Source organism: Manis javanica, chromosome 4 (genome assembly GCF_040802235.1).
Source record: "Manis javanica isolate MJ-LG chromosome 4, MJ_LKY, whole genome shotgun sequence".
Classification (NCBI taxonomy): Eukaryota; Metazoa; Chordata; class Mammalia; order Pholidota; family Manidae; genus Manis; species Manis javanica.
The window spans coordinates 127,494,814-127,511,443 of NC_133159.1; the positions used below are offsets into that span (position 1 = coordinate 127,494,814).

The 16,630-nt window shown below is 44.2% G+C and overlaps 1 long non-coding RNA gene and 1 pseudogene across 2 annotated transcripts; one reads left to right on the forward strand and one right to left on the reverse strand.

The window, feature by feature from the left end:
- LOC140849038 (ubiquitin carboxyl-terminal hydrolase 43-like) overlaps window positions 1-11,392 on the reverse strand; it is a 34,868-nt pseudogene extending 23,476 nt beyond the window's left edge.
- Window positions 10,586-16,445, forward strand: LOC140849039 (uncharacterized). Of its 2 annotated transcripts, XR_012130490.1 has the most exons (5): window positions 10,586-10,724; window positions 11,389-11,530; window positions 11,659-11,911; window positions 12,298-12,475; window positions 12,733-16,444. It is a non-coding gene; the product is annotated as an uncharacterized lncRNA (long non-coding RNA). The 2 variants fall into 2 exon arrangements; XR_012130489.1 differs by having other exon boundaries at window positions 11,659-12,475; window positions 12,733-16,445.
- Window positions 16,446-16,630: the final 185 nt, after the last annotated feature.

The following is a 16,630-nucleotide window of genomic DNA, read 5'->3' on the forward strand; positions in this document are numbered from 1 at the left end:
AATGAAGAGTATCTTTACAAAAAAAATACATTATTATGATTTCAAAATGTGTTCACTTGAAGATTATGGAATATACAGTGTGGTGGACATGTGTATCTGATCAGCATTCCTTTCTCTGAAGAAGCAATGAGGCCCAAATCTATAAAAGCCCTCTTTGGTTGTATGATTTGGGTGGAGTTCCCCGCTCTACACACATGCAACCCAGCTGTGCTCAATCGGAATATATCATTCTGCTGGCCACCTGCCCAGCAAGGGACAGGGGAACAGCACTGGAACACTCACTGTGGACTTTGTCTGGAACCCCAAGCTCTGGAGACTGTCTGAGCACTGCAGGGGCCCCTCCTGCCACCATGTGGGGAGAGGCAGCCTGAGAACAAAGCCAGAGACAAGAGCTAGAGAGCCGAAGACTTGGTGACATCATCTAGGCCCTTGGTACAGCTAAAACTAAAGCAGGAACAGCCCTTGGATTTACAAGTTATAAAAGCCAAGAAATGTCCTTTCCTTTGTTAGATCAAGTTATATTTCTGTCACTTGCAACTAAAAGGGTCTGAATAAGATAAACAGAAAATCACTATACATACCAGAAAAATCCCCCATTATCCCACAACCCAGAGAAACCACTGTAACCTTTGAAAGTGTGGTCCTCCCAGGTTCTGTTGTGGTGCGGTTTTTTTTGTTTCATTTGTGTGTTTTGGGGGTGCCTGGGGTGGTTTTTTTTTTTAAATAAGAAAATAGGCTTTAAAGCTAGACCCTCTTGGACTTGAATCCTGACTTGGTCCCTTTAGCTCTGTTGCTTTGGGAAGGTTACCCAACCTCTCTGCTTCTAGGATTACCTGTATATAACCTAGGAATAATAACCCTAGCAGCACTCTGTAAATGACAATCATACTGTATTGTATGTAACAGCCCACAAGGTGATCTAAGGAGTACAGAGTCTGTATAATCATTACTTCCCTTGTCCCCTGCACCTCACCTCCTCCTGTGTTGTATGTGAGGACCGCTTGTGTGGCTGCCATACTCTGAGCTTTTAATCACATTATATTGTTTAAAATAGGTCTGTGCTCATTTGACACACATATGGTTATGTTCTCCTTTTCTTAAAATTACAACTTGTCACTTTAAGAGACAAAGAAATAAAGATAATAGCAGGCTATATGGACAAGTTTTTTTAAAAAGCTTCCTGAGACATTCATTTTAAAAAAAAATAAAAATTGCATATATTTAAGGTATGCAACATGTTAATTTGATATACATACAGAGTGAGATGATTCCTGCAATCAAACAAGTATGTCATCTCCTCTCATAGTTACCTTTTCGTGCGTGTGCCGAGAGTGCCTCAAATCTACTCTCTTAGCAGATCCCCAGTACTCGGTACAGCACTATTAACCGTAGTGATCAGGCTGCATGTTACATCCCACCCACGTGCAGCTGCCATTCATTCGTCGTTACTCTAGAGTCATGGGCACTAAGCTAAGTGTCACACAGGAAAGTGACAGCTGAAGGACTTACACACTTTCAAAGCATTTTTTAGTTGATTCACAACAGGGCTGGGGAAAAAAGTGTCCAGATTTAAAACAAACAAAAGAAAAGCCTGGTAAAGCTGTTCTTGGAGCTGCACCTGGATTAATTTTGAGACACATCAGAAATAATATGTGATTAACTATCAAAGCTTGTGAAACACACTTAAATTACTTAAGTGGATATTGTTTCAAGAACTTTGCTCACTTGTGGTATAATAACTTCACTCACTCTTACTTTCTTAAGTGAGAGATTAAAGGATAGCAGTAGAGCAGAACCCAGCACGGATCTTTATTTGGCAAAGCCCATAAAGAACATGTATCACTGATAAATCAATTAACTGTGGCTACTCCAAATGATGGTGGTGTTTTCTTACTCCCAAACGTTTGCGGTTTCACCAAAATCTGGGAATGCTAAGTGCACACACATAAAGGTCACCCATCACCTGTGTCCTGAGAGAAAATACTGGGGATTTTGTAGGATATATACCTGAGAACACAATGGTAGCATTAAAATGGTACCATCAGAAAATGATGGAACGGTACTCAATGGCCTCAGAGGACCATTCTAATGCACAGAATACAGACAATTAGGTGATTTTCCAACTTGAAGCCAAAAGGAAACCCTATTCACTCTATTACTAGGAATAGAGAGGGAGAGAAATACCGCCATGCTGTGTGTACAACAGAGCTAAGAAAAAGGAGTACGGAACAGCGCTGGGCATGCAGCAGCCAGGACACACGGGAATCTGAGAATCTGAATTTCAAGATCCAGTTTGGAGAAGTTGAGTATACATTCAAGTGAAAACAAGAAAATCAAATACAACGTGCTCCTGCAGAGGGACTGACCTTCTCGGGCACTGGCCTTCGGCAGGAGCTCTCCAAGTCCTTGTGCACACGATCCAGCAACCAGAGCAGGAACTCCAGGGCGTCGTGCTGGCAATGGCCTTGGAACTGAGAGCCATACCTGGAAACAGCATTCTGAAAGGGAGGAAATAATGCCAGAGGGTCAGTGTGACCCTTCCAACAACCAAATAAGGGCCTATAAGCACCAAATCTACCAGTGGTCACCATTCAGCCCCAACCTGGAATGACTGCCTGTAACAGCATGCAGTGAGATATTCCCTGCTGAAGCCAGCTCTTTTTGGGTAGCATCCCCAAACGCTTTAAGGGCTTTCTGTATAGGACAGGGCACCTTCCCCCACCCCAAGAAAGACTGTTAATGTATGTCCTGCTTTTGAAAACCCACACGGTTCTCTGTTGAATGTGGGGATGCTGTTGACCTCTGCCCTCCCAACAGCTCTTGTCCCTTGATTGATCACTGGGGGGTGAGCTTCCCAGGCTTGCCTCCACCAGTCTCTGTCTATGCTGTCTCTCTCTGTCTGCCCCACAGGGGTGCAGCCCCTTGCCCAAGTCTCTCCCTCAGTGGTTTCATTCACCCTCTCATAGTGAAGTGGACATTCTTGAATACCAAGCATGTACCCCCCTTCCTGCCTCTTCCCAATATGCATGAAATCAAAGAAGTACAAACTTCTCTTTCTGTGATTGATCACAAGATGGTTGAGCTGGTCCTTCATTCCTACTAAGTGCCTACCAGGTTGCCGGCCGGATACTATTCTAGTGACGAGGACACAACAAACAAGACGGACAAGAATCCCTGCTCTCATGGCACTTATGCCCTCCGCCTATTAAACGGTGGAACAGTTTTGTCATTTTCTCTGTAAATGCTTATTCCCATTTTTTAAAGTTTATTTCAAAGGGTAATATAGGTACATACTTATGAAAAATTCAAAATATAAAGAAGGATGACAATGAAGAGTCTGCCTTCTGCCCAGCCCTCCCTGCCTGGATGCCCCTCCCCAGAGGGAGGCTTACTAGTTTCTCAAGCAACTGTCCCATGCACCTGAGCTTCTGGGAGTAAGCGAATATGATCTGCACACAGTACGTGACAGTGGCTTGTCCCATCCTTACACTGCAGAGCCAGGCTTCAAGCCTCGTTCCACACAGATCTGTTCTCTTCTCATGCCCACAGGGAACAGTGTAAGCCAGGCTATGGCCCCCGGATAATCCTCAGCACCACCAATCAAATCAAATAGCCTGGGCTGTTTTTCTTTCTTTTAACCTTCTCTTGGGATTTAAAGGAAACTTTCAGATGAGATGAAGGAAAAGTCAAGATTTAATTAATTGAAATACTGGCTCTGAGTCTATTCCAATCACACTAGTATGGGTTCACTAGGGAATCTAGTTTGGATTTTCCTACCAAGCTTCTCTGCACTTTGATGTGCAGAGTAGGGTCTTGTGTTTTTTCTTGGCCAGATTTAGCCAATAAAAACACAAGATGCCCAGTGAAATTTGAAGTTCAGATAGACAATGAATGTTCTTAGTATAAATTTGTCCCATGCAATATTTGGGATATGGTTATTCTAAGAAGTTGCTCATTGTTGATCTGAACTTCAAATTTAACTGAACATTGTCTATTTCACCAGCAACCCAACTCCTAGTCCTCCTCAAGCCTGTATCCTTAGTACCAACATTCTTTCCTTGGGGAGCAGCCAGTCCCTCCAACTCAAAATCTCTAAAATCAGCACTTGCTTCCTCCTAACATCAGTCCTCTTTTACATTTTCTCTCCACCCACATCAGTCAGCTGTCAAGCCGTCTGGATTTGGGTTCCCGATTTGTCTTCGCCCTGACCCCTTCAGTAAAACCCCTTCCCACCGTGGAGTATAACAACTGCTCACCCAAATGACAATACTCACCTTCAAAGGTGCCCGGCCCCAAGACTGTCCCCTTGCCAACCCACTGTCTGCACGGTAAAGCAGACCCGTTTCCCTCCAGCCCAGCTGGATAACGGCATGCCCTCCTCCAAACCCTGACTCCTGCCACCTAACAATCCAGGCTTCCTCTCTGCTCCGGCCCCATCCGTGTCACTCACCACTCTCTGTGTTTCAAAGCCCCACGCCATCGAACCACTCAGGTGCCCCACATGTGTGTTCCCACATGTAGAATCCACACCTTTACTTTTTCTTTCTTTCATGCAAAATCCAACCCCCTCCTGCTAATCATGCTGATCCTTGAAGACTGCCACTCTCTTCATCTGAGCCTCGCTATAAAGAAAGAATCTGACAACTTCAAAAAGATCGACAAGATAGGGCATTAAAAATATCCTTTTACATAAACACAGTAATTCTACTTTGGGGGCTTTAGCCTAAGGAAATGAAAAATACAAGCAAAGTTCTATGTATCAAAGTTACCTGAGGGACACTTATGGCGCATTCAGATGGCCTTAAAAGTTATGCCTGAGGAAATGAGGGGAAAAAAAAATGATCCTGTCATTTAAAAAAAAACTGTGTAAAACTATATACTTGAGATGTTTAAAATACATTTATAGACAGGAAGATAAAAGACTTAAAAATATAGGGCAAAATATTAACCAACAGTTGTCATAGAAGGATAGGACCATAATTTTTTTTTCATTTTCATTTGTACATTGCAAAAATCTTTTTTATTTAAATATAGTTGACATATAATGTTACATTAGTTTCAGATGTACAACAAATTGATTCAACAGTCATACATTATGAAATGATCACCATAATAAATGTACTTATCTTCTGTCACCATACAAAGTGATTATAATATTACTGACTATATTTCCCTATGCTGTGTTTTTCAACCCCGTGGCTTATTTATTTTGTAATGGGAAGTTTGTACCCCTTAATCCCTTTCACCTACATTGCCCTTGCCCCAACTACACCACGGCAACCACCAATTTGTTCTGTATTTATGGGTCTATTTCTGTTTTGCTTATTCATTTCTTTTATATTCTTAAGATTCCACATGTAAGTGAAATCACATAGTAATTCTCTTTCTCTGACTTGTTTCTCTTGGACCTCTGGGTCCATCCAAGTTGTCATGAATGGCAAGACTACATTCTTTTTTATGGCTGAGTAATATTCCACTGGAAATATACATACCACCTTTTATTTATCCATTCATCTATTGAAGTACACTGCCGATTTTTTACAGTGAATATTGTTCTTTATTACCTTTTTCCAATTATAACACGACCTGATGTATTTTACAGAGTTTTGGCATTTAAAAAAAAATAACTTTACCTACTGATTCCTGCAAAAGACATACCCACAGAAAGTCTACTGGAATGTTACAATTGCATTAAAGCTAAATCTCACTTGGGAGGGATGAATGGAAATATATTTGGTATTTCTACCCTGCCACACGGCACAGTTCTATCCATGTGTATGTGTGTTTTTTTCCTCCTTGACAACACTGATAATTTTTTAAATATTTTATACTAAAATTATTCCCAGTTATTTCATATTTCTGGTTGTTTCTGTGAATTAAATCAAATTTTTATATATTCCAAGTGGTTATTGCTTTTGACTTTCTATGTTGTATCTGACCTCATCAGTGACACCAAGAATTTTAAAATATGAATTTCTGGAACCATTTAGTAATTTTCTTTCTGTTCAGTATTTTTTATTTCACTTCCATTTCACGTCTTACTGTTTTGTCCAGAACTTCTAAAACCTAAGAGTGATGAAGAAGGCATCCTTATTTTTAAAAACAATGCCTCTAAATCTACCACTTGAGCATTCTGTATGCCTAAAATTGTAGGGCTAAAACCGATCCTTATGTACATAAGCTAAGATAAATTCCAGATGGCTGAAATCCTTAATATAACCACAGGAAAACTATAAATGCATGACCGAATATTATTAAAAGGTATAATATAAATAGACCTAAAACTCCCAGTATCTGCATAGGGAGAAGAATAAGAGACTTCGGTGAAAATATCTGCAGCAAATACGACAAGGGTGGAGGAACATATAGAAATAAGTAAAGAGAACACCAAGACCAAAGCAGAATGAACAGACAATTCCAAGAGCAGTTTTACACCCAGGGAGGAGACATGGAAAAATCCTATACCTCACTCCTAATCAAAGAAACAAAAATGACGTTTTCTTTTTGTTCAATAAACTTAAAATAAGGATACCAAACACTCAGGAAAAAAATATATTACTGGTGTGCCTGAAACTTGATGTAATTATTTGGAAAGGAATTTGTCAAGGCAGGTGTTAAAAATAATCAAGTCCAATAAAGTTGATTTTAAAAGTAAAAAATGATAAACATTTTGAATTAGGATGTTATTAGGTACACACACATCAAAACTCATCAAATTCTACACTTCAAATCAGTGCATTTCTATTTAGCTATGAGAAAAAAGGAAATTCTGCCACTTGCAACAACGTGGATAGCCCTTGAGGTCATGATGCTAAGTGAGAGAAGTCAGAGTAAGACAAATACTATAGAATATCCACTATATGTGGAATCTAAGAAAACCAAAATCGAAAAGCAGAGAGTAAAATGGTGGTTTTCAGGGGCTGGAGGGTGGGGGATAGGAGATGTTTAAGGGTCCAAATTTGCAACTAGTAAGTAATTAGACATGGAGACCTAACATAATATAGTGATTACAGACAACAAAACTGTATTATAAACATTAAACTTGCTAAGAAACTAGGTTTTAATTGTTCCCAACACTAGAAGAAAGGATAATTATGTGAGACAATAAGATGTTAGCTGATGCTAACTATGGCAATCATATTACAATAAAAATGCATCCAGTGAATACTGTCGTACATCTTGAACTTACACAGTGTTGTATGTCACATATAACTCATTTTCACTGTACATAATTTATACCTCAATAAAGTTGGTTTAAAAAGCAAAAAACATAAAAAATAATAAAATGGTCATATCTTTGCTTTCACCATGCAATTTCACTTCAAGGCATTAAAAATTAAATTTTACAGAATACTTAATGCCAAGAAAAAGTCTTATGATAATATTTAAGTAAAAAAAAAAAAATATTTAAGATAGAAAACCAGAATTTCCAATTGTACATGCTTTGAAACACATCAATATGTTTATGATGGTTATCTCTAGAAGGTGGAGTTCCAGATCAATCTTTTACATTTTAGCACTTTCCAATTTTGTATACTACACGCACATTTAGTTACATCATTAGAAGAGAAAAGTATTACAGATAATCCCACGGACAGGACTTCTTAAAATGTATTCATTTACTTGCTGTTAACACAGACAGTGGTCCTACCATCTTTGGGAGACTGGGGTGGCACCAGGCTCAGGAAGGGGAGACACCACAACCCACTCCATTTGCCTGGTTGGGATGGGGGTAACTCACTCCAGCATGGAGATCCCTTCTCAGTTTCCTGTCTTCCTCTGTCTGAAGCCAGTAATCCCTCCTGAAGACCAAACTCCTTAAGAAAACCTTAGGTGGCTTGTCCCCAGTCAATTCTTCAGCCCCTCCCACAGCCACATGGGCTTCCATTAATTCATTTCATCAGTCATTTATTCTGCACCACCAGCAGGGGGCCCCCCCTCAGCCCCACCTCCTTACCCTCCCACTTAGTTGACCCTTCATCCTCTAGAACTCAACTCCATGGTCACCTCTTCTGGGACAACTTGGGTGAGGGGGCACCTGCCTCAATCAATCACACCTTCCTACCAGCCTTGCCAGAGCACCCTGACTTCTTATTGCCTTGCGCTTGTCACCAGCTCTTATCCCATGCCTGTGTGATTCTCTCATTAATGTCCATCCATCCCTCCGGCTGGACTATAAACTTGGGACAGCAGCCACAGGTTCCGGTTTTGTATTTCTCGAGTATTGCATGCTCCCAGGACAGTGTCTGGACACTCGAGAAGTATGTGTTGGATGAATGAATGTTTCCTAATCTGTAAAATAAGAAGAGCCCACCTAGATTTCAATCAGCAGGGTTTAAAAGCCCAGATTCCGGATCCTCCACTCCCTCCAAGGCTGGCTACCCCAAAAGTCCAGGAAACCCCAGATAATATCACTCTTGTTAACATATTCACAACTAGATAATCCTTCAATTCCCCAAGACTCCCAGGCCCTAGAGATTTAAGAGCAGGAGTGAGATAGGAAATCTTGGTGAGTCACCGAAGGTGATTACTGATTTGGAAGATTTTTTAAAACTACTGTTGCCTCTCCTATCGATGCAGTAATCAGATGAGCATGTACCTGGCATGGGAAGAAGCCATAGAGGTGACCTCTCTCCCTGCTCTGGGTCTCTGCAGGTGAGCAGGTATAATGGGAAAAACAAATACCTCTTAAGGACCAGGCCCATTCTAAGTGCTGTACCTATAAGTCATTTAATCCTCACAAAAAAAAAACACCTTATAATAAGGTAGGTACCACTATGGTCCCATTTTACAGATGAGGAAAGTTGGGCACAGAGAGATTTGAGAACTTGCTCAAGGTCACAAAGCTCCAGAGACCTTGCAGTTAACCACTGTGCTATGCACCAGAGCTCCATCCTCCACCACTCCCCATTCCACCTGAGGTTTCACTTTCTGCGGTTTAGGTCTGGAAGCAGATGATTCTCCTTCCAACAAATTGTCAGGTCAGTGGTAGCCTAAGGCTAAGTCAGAATGCTTTCATCATCCACCTCACTTGACCTCATCAAGTAGGCATTTTATTATATCACATCCGTAAAAGAAGGGTGTGTACAATATAATAAGATACTTTGAGAGAGACCATCTTCACATAACTCTTTTTATAATATATTGTTATAGTTGTACTATTATTAGTTATTGTTGTTAATCTCTGACCATGTCTAGTTTATAAATCAAACTTTACCATAGGTACATGTAGGTATAGGATAAAAGGGTGTGAATACGGTTTGGTATTATCTTTGGTTTCAGGCATCCACTGGGGGTCTTGGAACGTATGACCCTTAGATAAGCAGGGACTAGTGTACTGCCTTTCACATTTAAAAAGCAAATGTTGCCAAAAAGAGATACTAATGACACCTATTTGACCCACCGACTCTTGCTGAACAGTGCTTCCCTAGTGGAAACAGGAGGAAAATAGAGGTTGTCACCCTTGTGGGTCACGTGGCAAGGACTGGCTTCCCAGGCTGAAACTAGAGAGTGGTGGTGGTTATGGAATGAACACTGACAGGTTCCCCCTCGCCCAAGAACATCACTCACTAGTCTGCAGGGAGCTTCAGCTCTCTGTCCAGAGCTGTGGTCTTCTTAGCAGGAAGCCAGCCCAGCGCATCAATTATCAGGAACTCTTTAACTGGGACCCCAAACACCCTGATTTAACCCTGGATGAAGTGATACACATAACGTCCAAATCCTCATGACCCTGTAGCAAGCCAGTAAGTGGACAGCGACCCTGGGGACTGTGGCAGCACCACCAGGCCAAAGCATCGCAGGAGTTTTCACGCACACTAAACAAAAAGAATGCCATCTCCAATGGAGCTCACCCACTGTCTCTCTTGGGCGCTCAGCACAGTACCTGGGCAACCAGTCCTGTTTCCACTGGGCTTAAAATAAAATCTAAACTCCTTACCATTGCTTCCAAGCCGTTGCGCGACCTGACCAACACCTCCACGCCCCACTCTACCCTCCTGGGCTCCAGCCACACTAGTTTTCTTTCCGTGCCTTCTGTTCCCAGCTACTGCAGGCCTATGGCCTTTGTACTCGCTGTTCCCTTTATCTGGATTATTCCTAGATCTCAACCTGGCTGCAACCTTCATCATTCGGATCTCAACGCAAGCATCACCTCCTTTCTCCCAGGTCTTGGCCTTCAAAGTCAGACTTCCCACATCACATCCCTCCAAACTGCAAAGAAACTATGCCTGGCCTTAGAACTCTGCCTGCCGCAAAGGCCATTCAACAAAATGTTTGCTGAATGCAAAAATGCTGAACCCACTCAAATCTACTCACCCCCCTCAAAATACCTGGGAGAGAGTTATAAGGAAAACATGGACAAGCGACTGCACAAGTCAACTCAAGACAAAGGCAGTAACCCGAGGATGAACTGGCAAATGCCACCTAAAGAAGGCCCCAAGAAAACCCCTTTCCTGATGGAACACTCTTTCCGAGAAGCGAAACCAGAAGGACCGGAACAAGACCGCCGCCTAGCGGCGAGGGCGGCCGTCTGCAGCGTGCCGCCTACCTTGAACTCCGCGGAAAGTTGGGGCGTGTATTCGCGGGTCCAGAGCGCGCGCACCAGCGCCGCCAGCTGCTCGGTGACCTCGGCGCGGCCCGGCGCCGCCCGGTAGCGGCCCAGCGCCAGAAACTCCGCCAGGAGGTCGGTGTTGCTGAGACACTGCACCACGGCGTTCATGAAACAGGTGTTGCTGTGGTTCTTTAAGCCCTGCGCGCCAGGGGGCCGCGCGCCGTCGCCGGCGGGGCGCTGGGCTGGTGTCCCGGCGGGCTCTCCTCCCCGGGGCTCCCAGGCGCTGCTAAAGCTGGGCCCGGGACGCAGTCAAAGCCCCCCTCACCGTCGCCGTCGCAGCGGCCCGGCTGGGACTGGGGCTGCGGCCCGGGCGGCGAGTCCCCGGGGCGGGAGCGGCTGCCCAGCTCCAGCAGGAAGCGGCTGATCAGGCGACGCAGGGGGCGGTGGTGGCGGCGGTGCCGGGGTGCGAGCGGCCCCTCCGCTGCCGCCGGAGCCCCCAGGCCGGGGTCCATGGCTTCCGTTGCCGTGCTTCCCTTAGGCGGACGGGCCGAGCCGCTCGCAGACCCCGACAGCCTCAGAACCGCGCCCGGGCGCCAGCTACCTGTTGGCCAGGTGTGCCGGGACCGGGCGGAGGCGGAGCCACGGGCGGGGTCGCTCCGCCCCGCGCGGGAATCGGGCCTCAGGGCCCGCCCCAGGGCAGCGCCCCTCGCCCGCCGGGGACACAGCCGCGCCGACTGGGGTGCGGGCGCCGGGAACCGCCGGATTCACCCTCCTCACCCTTTCTGACCTCCGTAAGCCCAAGGACCTGAATTTAACCTCTGCTCCTATTCTCCTCCCAGCCTTCAAGCTGTGGAAACAATAGATGATAAATTTGAAAGCGCCTAGTAAATGGCAAAGCCCTGGCTATTTCTAATTACCGAGTTCGAGGTGACTGTGAAGACAAAGGACAGGAAGACTCTCCAAAGGGCAGCCTCCGACGTGGTGAGAGGCGCGCGCTGGGAGCAGGGGAGGGGGTGGGGAGCGATTTTGCGCCGCTTTGGGTCCTACGCAGGCTCAGGTGTGGGAGGACAGGTGGCGCCACCTCCTTCCAAGCCCTTCTTGCCTAGTAGGGGAGGCAGCCTGTGCCCGGACCCAGCATCCTGACTGTAGACCTCGGAGCCGTGTGTCGCCCTGTGATGAAACACCCGGGATGGCTGCGGTTTGCTTGGTTAACCTACAGGCGAGGTTAAAGTCGTTTTCCCAAAACTTGCAAGTGAGACCGGTCATCGTCGCTTTCACTGGCGGGAAGGCGGGCTCAGAGAGGTAAACGCACCGTATCCGAGGCCACAGTCCCGACAGCAGAGAAACCGGAATTCGACCCAGGTCAGTGGACTATCAGCCTTGGAGGTTGGCAATTTCCAACCTCAGTACTTGCTTACCAGGAAGTTTCCCGGCTCTCAGGCGTGCCCGCTGCGAGGTCTCTCAAGTCTCTCGTTCACTACTTAAAGCACAATCTTTGCGGAACTGCTGCCCAATCAGAATTGCCTTGGCCTGGCCCCGCCCCTGATTCCCTGGGTTAACTCTGGGGACCTCCACTCTATCATGGTGAATCCCGTAAAGACTTGCAAAACGAATTAATCATCAATTTCTAGCTAAAAAAAAAAATAGATCAGTGGGCTGCATTATTACATCAATGCTCTGAAATGTTACTTATTACTTGATAAATAAGTGATCATCATTTTAAATACCTGCCTTGATATGTCAAATAGGGCAGCAGCTGGTTACCTAATGCAAACAAGAACACGAGTTAAAGGCTACAGATGCTTAGAATGAAAGATTGCCCTGTGAATTGGAGACTTGAAGTGTTTCTAGAAAAAGCCAAAATTTTCCCTCTCTGAAAAAGGATACCTGGTTGAATGCACAAGGTCCTTTCATGACCTTCTGATGGTAAGCACTGGAAATTTTATGGCAGACTTCAGAAAAGCATCTCTGAAATTTCATCTTTGATAATCATGCCAAGCTCCCCAACAGCACACCTTTTCTTTGAGAAAACACCGTAATTCATGTTTAACTCTCTGCTGTGTCAGGAATTCTGCTGATGCTTTAATACATTATTCAAACCCAATTTTGAGTATAATAGACCTAGAATTTTATAATCGAGGAAAAGAGTTATTATAAAGACAGGTTTTTCTTCCTTTAAACAGGCACACAGGGAATGTACTGATCAGAGAAATGATCAGTGAAATGCTGGAAAGAAGGTAAACTCACCATTCTAATTTTAAGAGAGTGACAGCAATGATATCTGTGGACAAATACTGAGAAAAGGCTGTGGGGTTTCCAGTCATAGAAGAGAGATGTAACAGGAAACCAACAACTGGGGATTTATTCATAATAAACTTTTAATTACAGTCTGGACAAATTATCCTTGAACACATTTGAATTTTAATATACAATTCAAGAGTGCAATGCATTCCATAAAGGAGAAACTCACAGATAAAATATTTTCACTAAAGAACAAAAACAGAGGTAAGAAATCAAAGAGCATTCTTGGTTATCGAAATTCAGCCTTCAACAGAACTGTGGGCAGCGCCCGGCACCCAGGATGTGCCTGCAGCTTATGAGGCAAAGGGGTACTTCCAACTCAGAATGGCTCTGTCAGCACTTACACTAACAATGTACTGGTTTCCTGGACTTATCCGGATGCAGGTAATGTTACCGCTGTGTCCCACCCCGACGTGAGTCACTTCAGCTTCATTATAATCCCAAACTTTGACCAGATGGTCATTTCCACCTGAAAAAGTCAAACAGTTCTGTGGCACTGCAGCAATAGAATAAATAGCCCTGACCTCAATTATTTCAGTACATTCTGTGTGTGCCTATTTAAAGGAAGAAAAACCTGTCTTTATAATAACTCTTTTCCTCGATTATAAAATTCTAGGTCTATTATAGTCAAAACTGGGGGGAAAAAATACAGAGAGGTGACATCACCCTTGATCCCATCACACAGAAATAACCACCAGTAACATCTTGGTTTAGTTCCTTCCAGTCTAAGTATACAGGTATACATCTGTATATATGATTGGGATCACATCGTGTCCGGTTTTGTATCGTGCTTTAGGTAAATGTGTCTGTGAGCCTTGAATTCATCTGGAGCATTTATTTGTTAATGGCCTGAAGAATCAAAGAGACCAGCAGGAAATAATATTGGTGGTGTTCCTACAGGCATGTTGTGTGGAAAGTGCCTCTGGAAATTACTTACAGGCCTAGCATTTAAGGCTTCATTAGGAAATAACAAAGCAAGGCACGCTGGACAGCCCAAACCGTTTAAAGTCCCACTTCGGCCATTAACACCCACAACAAAAAAACAAGCAATGTAAGGCTTGGCTTTTATTTGTCCTTCTGAGGCTCATGGGAAAACATTCCCTCTCACTGAAATGGGATTTCTGCATTCTGCTTTGGCGGCCACACCTAGCGCAGCGTTTCAGGCCTGAATCTGACCACGTTGCCCTTCGGATCGCTTTGTGGTCTGGTCCCTTCCTGCTGCCTCCCGCCTGGCAGGTTCCTAGTTCCCGTTTAATTCAGCTGGGTTTGACTCTGTCCTTATGCCAGGGACTAACCTGTGACAAAGTGCACTCCTTCCAGTGTGATATCCATGCCATTGATTGACCCAGACAAGGAACCTTCCAGCTCTCTGATCACTGACCCATCAAATACTTCCCAGTAAGCAAACTGGAATTCAGGAAAGAAGCAATCGGCAGGCGTCAGCTCAGTGGAATCATCCACACCCAGGCTAACAAAAGATGGTTCTACTTTAAATAGAAGGTAGCAAAAATATACTCTGGGGTGATATATCTGCTGAAATTATAAACAGGCTAAAGGAGGGGGTGGAGAAACCATTTTAATATTTTTAGTATTGGGTTTTTAATTCGCATCTATTTACAGAGATGCTGATGGGCTGCTAAAACCAGATTGTGACAGAAAGTGCCTTTGCTTAGACTAAGCACATTGAATCTGAGGCAGGCAGTAAAAGGAGGAAGGAAACCACCACAGAATCCAGTTTCCTGTGTGTGTTCCTAGGAGAGGGAGGCTTCAGGCCTGCAGGAAGGGGAAGCGGTTCCTTCCTTCAGCTTGGGGAACAAGCCTGCAGAGAGTTCTGGAGACCAAGCCTTCCAAAGTCCCCTTCCCACTGCAGCTGGTCCCCCCACCTCTTCCTCAGCCCACCCTTATTCCCACCTTTCTCTTCAGCCTCAAAGCAATAAAATATTCCACAGGGTGGATTTAAAGGCAAACTGATAGTAAGGTCCCCTCCTGGGGGAGGGAAGGAGATTAGGGGTGGGGGTGGGGGGGAGACAGGCTCAAGGGAGGAAGATTTTGCTCTGAATATACTGCTTTTATACTTTTTGAACTTTGAACTTTATAAATGTACAACCTATTCAAAAATAAAATTGCTTTCCAAACAAAGAGCTCTTGAGCAGGAATCATAAGTGTGAACTCACACACATCTCACCCCCTTGTTTGTGAAATGCGATGTCTGTTTGATGCTGATGGAAACTTTCTATGGTCCACTAATTATGTCAGGAATCGGTATTCAGAATCTAGCTAGAAATTGTGGATGCTATTTAAAAATATATATATTTTCTTGCTTCATAATTGTGACTGGCACTTGATTACTTCAAGAAAACGTTCTGTTTTCATAGTAAAAGCATAAAAGAGTATAAAAGCTCACCAAAATCCTTTTTTCTCAGGAACCATATCTATATTAGTAGCTGGTGCTTGACCACCTGCTTTCTTGGCAAAAAGATCAAAGTGACCCTCTTCTGGGCAGCCTTATGGCACCTCAGGCTTTCCCAGGTATCCTCCACCTGGGCTGGTCTTCCCTGAGGTCTAAGTTGGCTCGGTCCTTGTCACTTAGGCCTCAGCTCAAGTTGACCTCCTTAGGGAGGCGTCGCTGACCATCCTCACTAAAGCAGCTTCCTTCTACCCAGACAGTACAACTGAGTCTATTTTCTTTTTAGCCCTTTCAGCAACTTTATCATTCTGTTCATTTCTTACTCATAGTCCATTTATGTATTCATTTACATGTGTACTGAACAACCCGTTCCCTCCCACCCAAAATAACTCCCCACAGGATGTAAGCTCCATGACAGCAGGGACAGTGTCCTGTCCCCAACCCTCAGAATAGGTTGACAGATTTATGACATATGGTTTGAGTACTCTGGTGAAAATGCCAATAAGAAGGAAGCAGGCTGCTTCAAGTCTCATAAACTGAAACTTAGAATATGGCAGAAGCTTTTTGAACCATAGAGCAAAGCATTTATAGAGGTGCTGTGATGAATTCCCTAATATCCATTCCATGCCAGTTGGAAGAGGAAGCCTATTTAGACCACAGGGGCGCCATGGGGTTGGCGGGTGGGCAGGCTTTTAATCCCGTTTGGGCTAATGAGACACAAACTCAGAAGGCCAACCTGCAGAGACTAGAAGGGAAGCCAATCTCCGTGCCCTCCCACAACATTCCATCTGGGTCAGCAAAACCTGGCTCGGACCAGGATTTCTTGCGTTTTTATGACAGTGTCTTTGAGCAGTAGTTCTCAATCACATGGAAAGCTCAGGCAGAAAAAAGCCCCACTCCTAAATTCTAATTCTGTAGGGGGAAGCAGGTGGAGAGGCACGTTTAGTATTTTTCCTGCTATATTTTTATACTTTTCACTTATCAGCCTTTTCTGTAACTAGTGAAAAGATAAATATGCACCTTCTTCAATGATCTCAAAGTCATCTCAAATCCGAATCAGGGGAGCCCAAATCCATCAATTAGATCAAGATCTGGCTCATCTGTACAGCTGGATGACACCCTGGCATCCTTGTGCCCCTCCATGTGACTCTCCTGAAGCCTTTTGCTTGCCCCCAAGAGGAAATATTTCCCCCAATAGAGGGACCGATCTTTACTCAAAGACATGAACTCCCCAGCTAAAGAAACTTGATATACTGATGAAGTAAAGCAATGAGAAATGAGGAGCTCTACTGTCATTCAATTTGAATTTAGTAAAAGTGACAGCTGGCTTGGGCACAGCAATTCTGTTCCAGCCTCAGAAATTTCCTAATAAT